At 40.9% G+C, this 17,727-nt stretch overlaps 1 pseudogene; it reads right to left on the bottom strand.

Annotated features, from left to right (window-relative positions):
* Positions 1-3,323: 3,323 nt before the first annotated feature.
* On the bottom strand, positions 3,324-4,223 carry LOC114628790 (annotated as a pseudogene).
* Positions 4,224-17,727: the final 13,504 nt, after the last annotated feature.

Here is a 17,727-nt window from a genome sequence, read left to right as displayed (position 1 = left end):
TCAGATCATCCATACCTGGACAAAAACAGGGCAAAAATGCTTCCTAGAAGGATCTGGAAGTGTTCTCTTCTACTCCTAAGTAAGAAGGTTAGAGTTGGAAGAAGTTAGCTTCTCATATCAGAGGTGAACAGGGAGACAGATATCTATGGTTGCTACTAGCAACCACCCAACACCATGAAAAAAATTAGAGTAATTATCCTTGTTGGCAGGGTAATGTGAAAAAGCTGACATTTAAAAATGTGTTTAGTATTGAATAGAAAATTAATTTAGTTATATTTGTGAGATGTTTAAAATTAAGAATTTTTTTCTAGTAACATTATTACTTAAAATGCTAATTATCCAATACATTTACATAATTTTAAAAAGCTTGATTAGGATTCTTTGAGCATTAAAAATAAAATGAGCAAAATAATTACACCTTAATAAGTACCTTAGCCATATTTGTCTATGTTTGCTCATTCTTACATTTTTCTGAAGGATTCAGTATAGGTGTTGGGAGTTGAGGAATCACCACACAAACCATAGGAACACCAGTCTCAGTTAAGCAAGAATAGTTTACTGAACACATATCCCAAAACTGAATGTTCAGGACCACAAAAAGGACTTGGAAGCCTCATTGTGGCAGCTATCTATCCAGACAGCAGGCTTCTTATAGGAAAACCCAGGTTCAAAATTTCAAAGGCAAGGAGGGGAACATTTTGGCTAACTAGACAAAGCATTATCAGCTAATCTTTAAGCTCATTGGTCCTGAGTGAGCTAAGAAGGGAGGGGTACAGGGAATTGCAGTACATTGAGATAACAGAGCATAAGTAATTCAATCATAACTTTCTGCTTATTCGTAGCATTTTTCAGTGTCTGCTATGGATAATTACTTCTGGGACGTAGAGTCTGAGAACCTGAACTTAATTTCACCTTATGAGCAAAATGGAGAGTGAATACAAAATGGCTACAGTTATGTTAAAAGGAGCAGGCCTCAACAATAGGAATATGAAACTTTAAAAAATAAAATGGTTCAAGTTTTTAATATCAGTTTATAGTTAATATGTTGAAAATTGTTGATATCTAGATAATTCACTCTTTTCTATATATATACCGTATACTTTTTCTTTTCAAATAGATTCTACAGTCTACGGCTTAGGGCAAAATTCAGCAGAAAAGGAAGTTTTAGCCTCTACTCTGCTCGGCAGGATAGCCTCATCACTGCCAGCCTCTCCCTAAAGAGGAGTGTTTTGCTCTTTACAAGTAAACCTGCGCTGCTGCAGCAGTCACCATCAGGTTCTGCGAGGTGCATGGTATGTGGTTTGGGCATATGTATGATGACATGTACCTCCCACTAAGGTATACAGAAAGCTCATGCCTGAAACTCCTCTGGGTTGTGTCTGTTAAGCTCCTGCCCCAACCTGCTAGTCACTGAGTGCTTTAAATCTCCATAGCTCCTCCCTCCTTCCCTCCTTCCCTTCTTCCCTTCTTCCCTTCCTCCCTCCCTCCTTTCCCCTCTTCCTCCTTCCCTTTTAAAATGTATTTTATTTTATTTTTTTACTTTAGACAAGATCAGATATTGAAGCCCAGGTTGGCCTAGAACTCACTATGTAGCCCAAGATGCTTAAGAAAACGACAGCCACAGATACTTTATGTGTGTGTTACTCTCCTTACAAGAAGAGTTGGCTCTTTTTGAATACTTTTAATGTTCAAGGGATCGTTAGTGATGCATCTCTCTCATATCTGACATCAACAACACCTGCCATGCCCTTTTAATGAGTTTGAGTAGAACTCACCAATTTTGTTGACCATCTTCAAGAAGCATCTTTTAATTTGGTTGACTTCATTTTCTCTTTCCGTCTCCTATTTGTGACGCCACTCACTTCTACTCTAAGATGTACTTGTTTGTTTGATTGTTTTCTGGTTTTGCACGTAGAAAATGAACCCAGTTCTCCTTTGGGTACGCTTTGTTGTGGCCTGATCTGTTTAATGAGCTCTCCTTTGTCCAGGTCCTAAGGTGGAAGCATAGACTGTTAGTTTTAGAGTTTTGACTATTTTTCCCTAACATATTCATCCAATGCCATAAATTTCAACCTAATTGCAGCATTTTTATTAGTTCGGAGTATTTTTAGATTTGTCATTTCTTCGCCCATCTGTGATATTTAGAAGAGCCATGCTTAATCACTAAGCATTTTGGTGCTTACTAATTATTTCTGTCACTGGTTTCTAGTTGGCATTGATCTGAGAGCATCAGATATGATTCCCCTCTCTTTAAACTTGCCCAGCCCTGTGTCCTGGTACAGAGCATGCTCTAGTGACAATTCCATGTGAGTTATGGGAGAATGTGGACTCTGCTATTGAATGAAGGGTAACAGTTGTCAGCGCCCGCTGATGAGTGCTATTGAGTTGAACTATGTTTGCTGATTTTCCACCTGTGAGTTGAACTCTTTGTCATAGTATATTTGTCTTTTTGGCTTCACTTAAAAAAAATCAGATTTCCTCTCATATACTGATGCTCTGATATTAGCCACACACACAACAGAGATTGTGTATTCTTAGAGAATTACTCTGTTATTTTATCAACGCTGCCTGAAGTTAATACTGCTGTTCAGGGTTCTTATGGTTGACATCAGCATGTCTGTCTTCTCGGTAACTCTCCTTGTACTCTGAAGGTGCCCGCACATTTACACCATATTTCTCATAGACAACATGTAGTTGAGTTGTTTTTTTTTTCCTTCTGAGTTTGTTAATTGTGTATCTGAATGATCATCAGTGTAGTAGAAAACACACTGTCTACCTTATAGGCTACCGTTTTCTATTTGATGCTATTTTCTCATTACTTTTCTCTTTTTAATTTTTATACTTTTGTGGTTTTAATTAAACATTTTTAGTTCTATTTTCTTAGTTTCTCCTTCCTTAGGTATCAATGACACATTTTAAAACTTTCTTAGCAATGCTCTGCCATCTGTAATAGCATTAGCAACCTATCTAACTCCTCTTTCTTTCTCTGTACTTTTCAGCTTTATTGGGGCTTGGCTGATAAAATTAGATTATTGGAGGTGTACGACATGTTTTTTTTTGGGTTTTGGATATTTTTATTTCTTCATTTTTTTATTATCAAAAGTGGCTGAAATAAAAAATATAATTGAGTCTCATCATTATAGTCATTATGGAAATGGCTTTAAGAGAAAACTGGTCAGATGAATATTATTGCTTCCCGCTTTTCAACTGGTAAGATAGTTGCCATTGATAAAACAGACAAGCCCAGAGAATCTGTCCAGAATATTCAAGATATGGTATATTATACAACATGCCTGTTCTCGGGGAGAACATCTAGGCCATAATTATGTGTATTTCTTGATCTCATCATACAAGACAAGCAGAAAGGCATCACCCATGCCTCTGAGACCGTTGGATCATGAACCCTTGAAAAAAGCCTTGCTTCCTTCATCGTGAGCGGTCTTCCTCCAGCAGTCAAGCGTGCCTGTATACATGATACCAGTTCCTTTACATCCCGACTGCATCATCATACGACTACGGTGAACCGTATCAAAAGGATAGGAAGTCAGGCCAGCGACAGCAGTGACAGACTGTGCAATCATCCAGCTGATGAAGATGTGAGTATTCTTGGGATCTGGGAGCATTCGATTTGCAGTGTCATAGATAACAAAGTAGGCATGTCGGTAGATGATAATGCCCTGTACTGATACAGTAAAGCCTGGGTACAGGCCCTATATCCCATCAGATTTGCAGATCGTAACCAGGCAGTCACCAAGCCCTTTGAATCCCCTTTCAGCTCCTGCTTTGCCCACATCAGCTGCTAGACAAGTATGGGCAAAATCAAGAGGGTACAAAAAGCACAAGGATGTGGCCCCAGCGGCACCACCCGATGCCAGGTTCCCTGCAAAGTAGCACCAAAACTGGGTCCTCTTGTCCACACCACCCAGAAAGATCTGCTTGTATTTATCTTTGAAGGCAAAGTTGAGAGCCTGGGTAGGGAAGTATCTGATGACATTGGCCAGGCTACCACGCCAGAAGGACAGGACTCCCTGTTCCTTGGGGATACGAACCACATAGTCTATAATGCCCTTGTGTTGCTTATCTGTCGTGATTTGCTTTCTGGCATGCTGCACCTGCCGCAGCAGCTTGACCTGCTCGATGGGTGCTACCGCCATCTTGGAGATGGCCGCGATCACTCCCCCGGCCAGAAAGTCCTTGGTGAAGGACACAGCGGCATCTGTCATGTTGAAAGCAAAAAAGAAGAGGCAAGCGAGTGCGGGACAGGCCTGAGTTGACAACCAACCGGCTTTGACTCCCGGACTCTGGCCAACATGTTTGACATATGTATATACTTTGAAATGAGTGCTGCAACCAAGCCAGTTAGCGTATCTATCACCCCACCTAGTTACCTGGGTGTGTATAGTTTGAACATTTAATACTTACTTTCTTTGAAATTTTATGATTTTCTCATACAATACATTTTGATCATATTCTTTCCCCTTCCCACCACTCCTCTCAGATCCTTCCCTCCTCCCTATTATCCACCTGCTTCTGTCTTTCGGAGTTCCATTGAAAAGTCAGGTGTTATTCCAATGGGCCTGCTTTAATATGGGGCTTAGTTTGTTTTCTTTGCAGCTTTTAGTATTCTTTCTTTGCTCTGTACCTTTAGTGTTTTGATGATTATGTGTCATGGACAATTTTCTTTTCTGTTGCAGTTTATTTGGTCTTCTGTATGCTTCTCGTGCCTTGATAGGCATCTGTTTCTTTAGATGGGGGAGATTTTCTTCCATGGATTTGTTTTAAAATATTTTCTGTGCTTTTGACTTGGGTTTCTTTATCTTCCTCTATACCTAGTATTTATGGGCTTGGTCTTTTCACTGATGTCACAGATTTTCTGGTTGTTTTGTGCCTGGATATAAATATATACATATAAATGTGTGTGTGTGTGTGTGTGTGTGTGTGTGCATATGTGTATACACACATATTTATATATATGAAGATTGCACATATTTTTTGACTGCACTGTTTATTCTATCTTGTCTTTGATATTGAGATTCACTCTTACATGTATCATAATGTGATGGTGAGGATTTCTTCTCAGGGTTTTGTTTGACATCCTAAGATTTTTATTTCCAGTTTTATTCCAGGTTGGGTTTTCTTTAGTGACCCTATACTTTTGTTAGCTTTTACATTCGTGTCTTGGATTGTTTTCATTGTTTTATTTAACTGTTCTTCTTACCAGACTTCACCAAGGGGTTTATTCATATCCTCTTTGAGGCCCTTAAGCATAGTCCTAGTTGTCATTTTGAAGTCATTGTCTTGTGCTTCAGCCAAATTGCTTTTCTCAGAGCCCATTGCAGTAGGGTTCCTGGATTCTGGAGGAACCATATTGTCTTAATTCTTCACATTTACATTTGTGGATTTTCCATTAGTTCAGCGTTTTGACTTTTAGGGTTTAATGGCAGCACCGAGTCCTTCATTTTATAACAAAAACTGAAGTCTGTAGTTTTCAAAGTCTTTTTATACCACTAGTTATTCATTTCTGAAATACATGTTTTTAATTACCTTTAAAAAGTGTTTTGAGGGTCCAGAGTGATGTTTTGGTATAAAAGCCTTGGCTGCTCTCTCACGGAACCCAGGTTTGACTCCTGGTACCTACATGGTGTCTTACAACCATCTGTAACTCGAGCTCCTGGGGATTCAATGCCCTCTTCTGGAGTCTGCAGTATTGAGATATGCCTGTGGCACACATACATACATAAAAGCAAAACACCCATACACACAACAATAAAATAAAATAAAAAATGTCAAAAAAAGAGAGATTATTTTGAAACAGGGCTACACTATTCATCTCATTTGGCCTGAAGTTTTTTTATGAGGTTCAGGTGGGCCTCCAAGATCAAGCCAGCCCAAATTTCAGCAATCCCCACCCATTACATAGATGCTATTGGCTGTAGAGAATTCTGGGGAGAGAGAACCTTTATTCTTTGAGGGAGTGGCCACTGGTTGGCTTCCCATACCCCAGTGGATGCCCCACACTGATCCTTGTATGGACAGTACTGACTGAACTTGCTGGGTATAAAAATAAAGGACATGAAGAGCCTGGGGGAAGGATATGTTGGGGGAAGATATTGGGAAGGTTGAGGGAGGAAATGGGAGGTGGATATAATCACGTTTCCTTGTATTCTGAAGAGTAAAAATATCATAATAAAAAACCTTATGGTTGCTCGCCTCGCTACCATAGCCAGCATTGAACTACTGTTTATATGAGCCAGTTGTCATTCTTTTTCAAGCTTTTTGATTGTGTACATGTGAGTGTGCATGCATGTGCGTGTCTGCATACTAGTGCCAAAGGGTGTGTTTGTGAAGTCTACCATGTGTGACCCACAGACTTTTTGGCAAAAGCCTTTTCCTACTGAGCCATTTGACCTACACAAATTCCTTATTTTTACAGCCAACCTGAGTTGAGGCTTCTGTTACTGAAAACTGAAAAGATTCTAATTACATAAACATGAAGCAAGCAAACCTCAATTGAAAAGACCTGGCACCCATACTGATTAAGTCAAAAGTTTTGCAACAAGGGCAAGAACTTGGAAAAATATTGCTTAATGTAGTTTCTGCAAATGGGCTCTAAATTACTTACTATCTTTTGAAACTTGATTTTAAATGCTTGATTAGCAGTGATTGTGGTTGCTACTACAGGAGTGCTTCAGGGTGTCAGTTCAGTAAAAGTATACTATTGATGCTCACCTATTTAAGGCAAAGACAAGTAGGTCATTTACTTTACCACAGGCCACACAGTCTAGCCTTGCCCTGTGGTGAAACCTGAAAAGAAATTTCCCCTTTACGAAAGTTCTTGGTACTTCTAGAATTTGTATGTTCATCTCAGTGATGGATACAGATCATACTCAAACATCTTCCTTTCAAATGTCTCTCTGGTACTACTTGGTATAGTACCAGAACACACCAGAAAAAAGCTGTTGTTTAAGGCATTGGGGATTTTGGATCCACTGGAAATAAAATAAGAATGTCACATTCTGGGACCTGGGGTTACACCCCTTGAGAGAAGAAATGCCAGAGGGGAGGTTGGGCTCCTCCATTAGGGGATCCCTAGAGGGAAGCACAAGAGTCAGATACACAGCTCAGGGGCTGTGTGCTAAGCACTTTGCCTAGGGTCCCCAGAGGCTCTGAGAGTGTCTGCTCTGTGGTGCCATGGAGACAGGTAAGCCAATCCCTCCAGAAAGCCGGAAGCAAAATATGGTTTGGAACAACAGCCTCCAAATTACACAAATCATAAAACCACCAGGAAAAGAATGGCCACGTATTTCATCAGGTAGAGGCCCTTCTGCTCCGGCTTGGTGACCTGACTTCCATCTGGATCCCACAAGGTGGCAGGAGAGAACCTTTGTGTACAGTGAATGGCATGCAACTTTTCAGTCATACGTTCAAACAATTGTAAAGTCTATGATTTTTGGGAATACTATAAACACTGTCTTTTAAAACCAAAGTGAATTTGTCTTTTTACACTTACCAACATAATTTCAACAGACTGGAAACTGCTAGGGTGCAGAGGTGCCTTAAGCTAGTCCCACAAATGTTCTTGTATTGAGGATTGGTTCTCAGTGCAGCAGAAGACCCATGGGTGACTCCAGTGCTCTCTCAGAAAGAATGGTGGGACCCTAAAGAGATGTGATCCCTCCACACTACAGCAGTTTCCTGTTATGATCATCTCCAGGAGTCTGGCAGCTAATGGAGACCTCGATGAAGTCCATGTCATACTGTTTGAACTCATAGCATCAAAGCTCAGAGCTAAACAAACCTCCTTATTGTAGATAGCCTGCTTTAGGTTGCTTGTTAGAGTAATAACTGAAGAGACCCATACACTGTGGAATGCTCGCTTCTGGACCCCAAACTAGACACAGACCACATCCAAACACCAGTTTCCAACACAAAGAGATCTCTTATTAATTAAAACAGAGTCAAGATGTCTGGATCTGAATCAGGCAGAAACATCAGCAAACGGCTTTGCAGGAGTGATTTTTTAAAAGGGGGAAAAGGGAGAGGTCCGTTTTAGGATGAGCTAGAATGAATTGGTAAGTTCTAACTGAACACATTAGTCAGTGTAGCCAAATAGGGAATTTTAACTGCTGGACCTTGGTGGTTAGGCTCAGGAAAGAGTCAGGCTTAAGGAAGTGGAAAAATAAGGAAATGGACCTTACAGGCCAGTCAGCTTTAGGAATGTGGAGGTGCCTAAACAAAGGAATCTAAGGGTTTAGCAAAGTAGAGGGAAGAGGGGAGGGCAAGACCTGCCAGTGCCATGTTTGCCATGCTTGGGCCGGTTAAACCACTGGACAACAGTGAACAAACCTCTCTATCATCTATCTTAGAAAGACCATGAATAGCCTTTATGGAGAGCCAGAAATTTGCTCTTGTGCCTCTGACATTGACTGTAGGTTGAGTGTGTGTACTTTACTATATCGAAACACTGTCCTTCCTTTTCCCTTCAGGCTTTCTATTACAAAAGGTGCTGGATGTCGTCAAAAAGCCTTTTCTGCATTTATTGACATGATCATGTGACTTCTGTCCTTGAGCCAATTCATGTGATGGATTGTATTTATTGATTTCCTTTATGTTGAACCAGCCCCACACCTCTGGAATGAAGCCAACTTGATCTTAGAAATGATCTTTTGTATTAGTTCTTGAATTTGATTTGCAAGTATTTTACTGAGGACGTTCATGGCTATGCTCATCAGGAAGAGAGGTCTATAATTTTACTTTTGTCGTTGTTCTTGTTGTGTTGTGAAACCCAAACAGGAACAAGAACCATACACCGTACAAGTTATTGGGAAACCAAAACAGGTAACATATATCTTGTTCTGTTTGCTGTTAAGAATAAGTTCCTGTTTGTCTGATGTTTCTTTAACGCACCTGCACCCGATGTGTTTAATCACACGTGGGAGGGAGGTTTGTGGGCAGCAACTACGTCGGGATACATGCTTGCACCTGATTGGATGTTGGCAGGGTACAGAGGCAGGAAGTACGTCAGGATATATGCTTGCACCTAACTGGACCTGACAGACAATGTGGTGGTCTCACTGGTTAGCATTTTTAAGCCCTTGCAAAATGTGGCTATTTTCTGGGAACCTAGAGATGAACCTGGCCAGAGTTCTTCTTTCTGGCCAGTATTTAATTAAAACTTGCTTCAAAGTTGGCTTTAAATTGTGGTAGTTGTCTTTTTCTCGACCAGTGGGATTAACAATGCTGTTTTCTCGCTTTACAGTATCAAGGTAACACTTCACGCTGTAAAGCCCTCCCAGAATGCTGTGGTGAGTCTATTTGGAGCTGGACTTTTTTAAATTGGAAGATTTTTAGTTACTGCTTCAATCTCATCACTCAGTGTACAGCTGTTTAAGCTATTTATCTCACCTTGGGTTAACTTTAGGAGGCTATTTGTATCCACATAGCCATTTCTTTTAAAATTTCTTCTTTGCTGGAATATACCTTTTAATATTTTCACATTTGTGTGCGTGCGTGCGTGTGTGTGTGTGTGTGTGTGTGTGTGTATGTGTTAGTTTGGCTAAGGGTTTGCCCATCTGGTTTATCTTTTCAAAGGTCCAACTCTTTGTTTTATTCTTTGTAGTATTTCTCGTATTTTTATTTGTTTGATTTGATTTCAATAATTTCTTCCCCAATTTTAAATATTTCATTGTATCTGCTGCTCTGGGGTTTGTCTTGTTCTTGGTGCATCGTTAAATCATTTATTTGTGAACTATTTGTTTTTTTTTTAAGGTTTTATTTTTATTTTAAATTTCACGTGTGGGGTGCAGGGATGTGTGGAATGAGTGCAGGTGTGCACAGAGGCCAGAAGAGAGTGTTGAATCTCCTGGACCTGGAGTTCTAGGCAGCCGTGAACCATCCCATATGGGTCCTGGGAATGGAACTTGGTTCCTCTCAATACTTGCTCTTAGCCACTAAATCATCTCTGCATCCCTCCAGGCCCCACTTTTACCCATTTTCTCTCTTTTTAAAATATAGGCCCTTAAAATCATAAACTTGTATATTAGAGATGTTTTTATTGATTCTTATAGATTTGGCTTATATTTGTTTTTTTTTATGTTTAATCTTTCTCTTGAATTTTTTTGGTTGTTGTTTGTTTGTTTGAGACATGGTTGCACTATATAGCCTTGGCTTGGCTGGGACTCCCTATGTAGGCTAGACTGGCCTTGAACTCAAAGAGATCCACCTGCCTCTCCTTTCCATGTTCTTAGTGAGATTAATGGTGTGTACTACAAAGCCCAGCCTCTCATTCTTTCTTTTAGTGACACATCCATCATTCAGTGGAGTGTTATTTGTCATGAGTTCGCATGGTGTCTGTAGTTTCTACTGTGGTTCATTTCTAGCTTTATTCTGTCATGGCCAGATTGAATGCAAGAAGTTATTTCAGGTTTTTTTTTTTTTTTTTTTTTTTTTTTTTTTTTTTTTTTTTTTTTTTTGTATTTCTTGGGGCTTGCTTTGTGTCCTAAGACACAGTCAGTTTTAGAGACTGTTCAGTGTGCTGCTGAGAAGAATGTATGTTCTGTGGCATTTGGACACAGTGTTCTATAGAAGTCTGTTAAGTCTGTTTGATCCATTTAAAACCATCATTTCTCTGTTTAGTTTATGTCAGGCTGTTCTGTCTGTTGGTGAGAGTAGAGTATTAATGCCACACACTGCTTTTGTACTGGGTCAACCTGTGGCTTTATATTTTACAGCATAGCTTTATGAAATTGAGTGAACTGAGTTTGATGTGGATATGTCTAGAACTGTGACTCCCTCTTCGTGGTCTTCCCTTTAATTGGTATGAAGTGACCTTCTTTCTCTCTTCTTACTAGTTTCAGATTGCCGTCTCTGTTGTTAGATATTACAACAATGGCACCTGCTTCTTTCCTGGGTCCATTTATGTGGGTTTCCTTTTTCCATCCTTTCTTCCCAAGGTGTTATTTGTGTTTGAAGGCAAGATATGTTTCTTTTTTTTTTAAAGTTTTATTTATTTGTTTGTTTATTATGTATATGAGTTCTGTAGCTGTCTTCAGACATACTAGGAGAGGGCATCAGATCCCATTACAGATGGTTGTGAGCCACCATGTGGTTGCTGGGAATTGAACTCAGGACCTCTGGAAGAGCAGTTGGTGCTCTAAACCACCGAGCCATCTCTCCAGCCCCCGCAAGATATGTTTCTTGAAGGCAGGTAATGGATAGATCCTGACTTAAAATCCTTTTTCCTAGTCTGTGTCTTTTGATTGGGGAAACTGAGACCATTAATAGTCAGAGATGTCATGGAAAGGCATATGTTAGTTCCTACAAATTTGCTGATTTTGTAGTGTTTAGCTTTTTTTCCTTAATCCTCTCTTGCTTTATGATAATTTTAGCATCTTTTGTTTCTTCCATGTACCCCCCTTAAATGTGCCTTTTATTCTCTTTGGTATGAAAATCTCCTTGCCAATTTTCCTTGGAGAGCTAGCTTAGTGGTCATATGCTTCTTTAGTCTTTTATCATGGAATATTTTTATTTTTCCATCAGTTGTGAAAGCTTTGCTGAGTATTATATCTTGGGTTGTCCGATGTGGTCTTTTAGGGTTTGAAATGCATCTTTCATTACCTATATGATTTTTAAAGTTTGTATTGAGAGACCCAACTGTTATCCTGATGGGCTTACCTCTATGTGTGAGTTAATGTTTCCCTAATGTATCTCTCAAAACATCTTTTTTTTCACTCTGTATACATAATATAATGTGCATTTTTTCTGATCCTGTCTGTTTGAAAAAAAAATATAGATAGATAGATATATAGATAGATATATAGATAGATATAGATATAGATATAGATATAGATATAGATATAGATATAGATATAGATATAGATATAGATATAGATATAGATATAGATATATCTTAATACAAGGACGAATCTCCCTTTGCCTAGATTCAGGAAATTTCTGCTATGAAAATATTGTATTGAAAATATTTTCTATACTTTTTGCATACAGTTCTCTTTCCATGCCCGTGATTCATGGATTGGTCATTTGTCCCGGATCTTGTATATTGCATTCCTGTGTGTCTTTGAGTTCATTGCCCCTGACTAAATGTTCCAGTTTCTCCACCTTATCTTCAGGTTCCAGTATTCCTTCCCATGATGCCCTGATTGGTGGGGCTTCCTCCGGTCTTTTTTTTTTATTTGACTTATTGAAAATTTCATTTTCAGTATAATTTCACTTTGGATTTTTCAGTATTTCTATCTCTTTATAAGACTTTATTTTCATATCCTGCATTGATTTCTCTATGTCACTCCTTTTTTTTCCTTTTAGACTAATTCAGAAATTCTTTCATGCCCTCTTTCATGTATTTGAATGCTGCTTTCAATCTGTCTTCTGAATTCTTTGTCTGGAATTTCAACTTAGTCACTCTCATTGGGGGCGTTTGCTCAGACTTCAGTAGATATTAAGGGAAATGGGCTGTCTTTGTTTTCCATGTTGTGGATTTGCATTTGTGTGTCAGGAGTTAGACCACTGTATTAATTTTTAAAAATTATTTAAGTTGCCTTTCTTCTTCCAGTGGGAAGTATTTGTGATGTTCTGTAGGAAGTAGGTTATACTAGGATTGGGGTGTTATTTTCCTATGTAAGACTAGCATCAGAGGACTCAGTTCTACCTCCTAACTGTTACAACAGTCACTACCAGGGGATAAATCCACCTTGAAACAGAATAATAGCCAACTATCCAAAAATGCCTCACAAAGTGCCAATCACTTTAGGGAGAAAAGGAAATTAATGGCATTATACACACTGACATATTAGTTATTGTGGGTATAAGTGGAAAGAAGAAGGAAATAGAAGAAACAGATGCAGTGAGACTAGTGATTAGTATTGGGATGGACAGAGAGAGAGAGTAGAGGAGGAAGTGTGGATAGGAGGCGGAACTGTAAGATAAAAAATGGGGCTGAGGGAATTCAAGAAAAAGGTGAGAGAGAGACAGAGACATATACGCAGAGAGAATCAGAGACAGAGAGAGACATGCACAGAGAGACTATCAGATACTGTGGAACATGTTTGGGAGTCTGAAACACAGGGAGCCTGAGAACCTAGTCAGACTATGATTTTGTTTTGCTTTGTTGTTGTTTTTTAGAAGGTAACAATCAAAGGAAAAGATTAAGGAAAAAAGTGGAGGAACTGCAAAATAATAAAATCAAAGTATAGAGCAGGGCCAACTTGGCCATGAGTATTAAACTGAGATGGGTCAGATGGAGAGAGAAAGCTGAGTGGGCCTGACTGGCTGTGTCTGGAGTCCACATCCTCTGTGGTGAGTTGGCTTTTGAATCATAGAGTACTATTGTCCAGTCTTTGGCAGCACTTCATAGGTAAAGGCTCAGATGTGGTCACATCTCTGCAAATTCCTTCTGGGTGCTGGATGTCAATGCAGGCCCCACCCTGTGCAGCTCTCACTAGTGTCCTGCATGCTGATTGGAGCTGGTGTGAAAGTTCCATGAGACTCAGGTTCCCACCACAGCTTTCTGCAGTCTCCACAGGTTTTGTTTGCCAGGGTTTCAAGAGTTTACTCCTGTCCCACTTTGAAGTGGAAACTTAAGGGTTCTTTGGAAAGTTGGCTGGATGGTGTTTTGCTGGGGCAGACATGTAAAAGAACGTTTACCTGAAGTGGACACAAATGAAAGACTAAGGCAGACTCATGAAGGAATGTTTGGCTGAAGCAGACACAGGAGAGAGGATGTTCTGCTAAAGCAAGCACAGGAAAGGACACGTGATGAAAGATTCTTTGCTAACAACATGCATGTATTGGTCTGCCTTACATTGCGTAGTTGAACTGCATTTTGTCAGGACTCCACAGAGATAAATGCACCAAAAAAACTTCTGGTGGTGTGCTGCAGTTTTTTGCCAATTCCGCAGATTCAGACTGATTGGCAGAGTAACATCAGCTGAGACAGGTGCACATGCTGAGGCAAGACACATGCTGAAGCAAGACCGGTGGAGGACACATGATGTTTGGAAGGTATAAATAGGACTCAATGAACAGTCACAGAGACTGAGCTAAGCTTGCTTATAGAGCTAGTTGTACAATGCTTGTGGGTCTCGAGTCTTTACTGATTTTCGCTTCCCTGAGAGAGGCACAGCCGATAACTTTTCCTGGCGTTCATCCTGGTCCCTCCAGCTGACTCATGCCAAGGCTGAGGCCTGGTTGGTAGGTAATGTCACCACTGATTCATGTTTGTTATCCTGACTTGACTGAACTGAACTGCTGGTGTATCCATGAAGTGTTTGCAAGTGGATCGAGCTGCGGCTGGTAATCTGTGAGCAGACTGCTGATTTCCAGACAACACAGACAAGAGTTGCTCGAAAGAGCCATCATAAACATGTCTACTTCTCCCACCCCACTCCCCCATATCCTTTCTTTTCCACTACCTCTGGTGGGTGGTGGGCTACAAGGGAGGTTAAAGCATTTAAGAACCATCATTAAAAATAGGTTTTGAAAAAAAAATAAATTTACTTGGTCTGAGTTTCTCCACAGTATGGTTTACTAAATGCCTTAGAAGTCATTTAGTATGCTTTGTCAGTGGCTAGTGTTAGGCACACAGTGCTAGTGAGGAAGAATTTTTTGGCTTCTCAACCTTCTATTGCTGCTGCTGACCTGGGCAAGAGCTTTTCTCCATTACTTTTCTGATAATTTAGTTTTCAGCTTCCCCCAGATTATTCCCTGGAGACTCTACTCTGCCTGAGTGCCATTCACCATCTTGGATTCTATTTTTCCACTGATATGTAGATACACATCTGTGCATGCATTTGTGGACCAGTTCTCTTGCTCTTGTGATGTCAGGGCCAGCTTTCCTGATTGACAGAGGGGATGAGGGGCAAGGCGGATGGGAAGGACATCACCTTCACACCTCCACCACCCCACAGCAGATGATTGGCGGGGTCAGCTCTCCTACACTCAAACCTTCAGGACTGGCTCACCCGTGCCCCTGCCACCGGGGCCAGCTCCATTGTGCTGCACAGGGCCTGCTCTCCCGAGTGCTGCCACTGTTGAGAGGTGGGCTGGGGTCTCCAGTGAGGGGACTTCACTATGGTCTCAGGTGGAGGGCTGGCTACTCACAACAGGCTATTCCTGTCATCTCTCCCATCTCCAGTTCCATTTCCATAATGCTCAAGCTGTTCGGCTTCTCTTCTCTCCCATCTGTCCACCACACACGAGCACATTGTAGTAACGCCCACTGCAGGTGGGCCATGTGGCTGGCAGGCCTCTGGGTGGCCTCCTCTGCCCATGAAGCGTGGCATGGTGGCAAGTGGGCCTCTAGGTATCTATAGCACACCCGGATGTCATGGTGGTGGGCAGGCCTATGAATGTCTTCCCCCTCCTGTACCATGTGGTGTAGCAGCAGGTGGGTCTCTGCGTGTCTTCTGCTGCAGGCAGGTCTCTGGACTCTTCCTCCTCCAGCACTGCACTGTGTGGCAGCAGGTGGTGCTCTGTGTGTCTCTGAGTTTCTCATCCTCCTGAAGTTGGTTTATTGGTTATTTCTTCTATGACTTATGCATCAATATATTGCCCGAAACCCTTGATGAGCCCGAGGTCACAGTTTCATCTTGGAAATCTAGAACTTTTATGAGTTTAGATTTTACATTTAGATGTATGGTCTGTTTGAGTTAATTGTCATGAACCATTGCAGAGGATTTGATCACACTGTCAACCCTGAGACTGTATACTGGAAAACCCTGTTTCTGCTGTGGTGTGACTCAGCTCAGCTAATCCAAGAGCTTTCTGTTTATTAAGTAAAGTCAACCATAGGTCAAGATTCTATTTAAAAAACAGCAAGCCACCAGTTGTCAGGGATTGAACATGGGAAATAAAAACCATAGAGAGTTGGAGGAAGTCAGAAGGTTAGAGAGGTGCACAGGAAGTAGAAAGGAGGGACATTCAGTTCGAAGGGTTTTAAAGATGCTGTGAAGAAGGAGAAGGAGCATTTCCTCCCGAGTTGTTGGTTGAGGAGGAAGGTCAGCTAGGTGCTTTCCTTGCATATCTGAGCTAGTAGGCTTTCACCCCAGCATCTGGCTTCTGAGTCTTCATTTGGTAAAACTGAACGATTGAGGTTTTGTTTTAAAAACAACAATGTACAGTGCACGATATGGCTTAAAGTCCATCTTTTTGTGTACAGATACGCATGTATTTTTTCAAATTTGTAAAAAAAAATTCAGTTGCCTAATAGGAGAAGTATAGACTGGTGCATCCTGGAGACTTGTTGATCAGACAGTTTAGCTGAGATAGAAAGCTCCAGGTTGAGAGGAAAAGCCTGTCTCAGAAATAAGGTAATAAGGTGAAGATGGCTGGTCTTCATATGTGCTCTTATGGGCACAGGCACACACATACACACACACACACACACACACACACACACACACACACACAGAGACAGAGAGAGACAGAGAGAGACAGAGAGACTGAAATAGACAAAAAACCACACAGAGATAGACAAAGAGACAGATACTCACACAGTGAGAGACAAACATAGACACAGACACACACAGACACACACACAGCCTATTGCCTGTAGATGTGTGTAGATGTTTTGGAGCTGTATTCAGGTTTGTTGGTCTCTCTGTTTCTCTGTCTGTTTCTCTGTCATTATGGCCTGCCTAATTTTTGTTACCTTTGTGATGTCTTTCTAAAATATCTAAAACATTTTTTACTTTCCTTTTTTTTTTTTTTTTTTACTTTTATTTTGTGGGTCTCACTATGTAGCCTTGGCTGGCTTGGAATTCACTGATTAGACCATGCTGACCTTGAAATTACAAAAATCTGCCTGCCTCTGCCTCCTAAATGTTAGTAAATGGGCATAGGTCACACTGTCTTTAAAACCCTTCAAACTGAATGCCCCTCATGTCCTGTCCAGCAAGGCATTAAACAGGGTCTGGGGAGATCACCTAAGAGAGAATGGGGAAAAACGGGCAAACACAAAGGAACACGGCTTGTCTATAGGCTGATCAAACTGTAAGTTTTACTTTTTTACATATGGGTTATATACACAAAAAGGTAGGATGTGGGAAAGGGGATGATGGAGGAGCATAGATGTTCAGGGGAAGTACAGATATCTTCCAGAACAGAGTGTCAACTGGGTGAAGATTCAGGGGACAGATCACTATGACTCCGCCTATGATTCACTTGTCCTTATCTAAGTTGGTACTATCCACCAAGGTTACCTATATACAAGGTCTATGTATTCAGCCTGGCAATTTTCCACCAAAGCTGCTTGTTTACAATAGCTTCTAGGCATCTGTTTCAGTGTTTTTCCACAGAGACCCAAGACTTTGTGTTAGCAGGCATGTATGTCAGGCCTATTGCTGATTTTAGGCCTATGGTTGATTTTAGGCCTTCAGTGTGTAATCAGGGCTGCCCCCTGACACCCTCCTTTCTACTTCCTGTGCATCTCTCTATCCTTGTGACTTCCTCTCACTCTCTCTGTTTTTTTTCCCCCATGTTCAATCCCTGACAACTGGTGGCTTGCTGGTTATTTAGGTCAGGTATCCCTGACAAAACTACCACTTGAAATAAGGCAATATAAAGTGCCCAGCCTTGTGTGTCAGAGCTCTATTAGCTATTGTCATCCCTCCTCATATAAGTTGGATCATGCTGTGCCTGTACCCTGGGAGACAACAGCACCCTGTTCAAGGCTTATACTGTTGACTGCTCTTGAGGTAACGTGACCTGGGAGAA

The sequence above is a fragment of the Grammomys surdaster genome, unplaced genomic scaffold, assembly GCF_004785775.1.
Source record: "Grammomys surdaster isolate TR1022 unplaced genomic scaffold, NIH_TR_1.0 271, whole genome shotgun sequence".
In the NCBI taxonomy this organism is placed as follows: domain Eukaryota; kingdom Metazoa; phylum Chordata; class Mammalia; order Rodentia; family Muridae; genus Grammomys; species Grammomys surdaster.
This window is presented reverse-complemented; position numbering and strand designations above follow the sequence as displayed.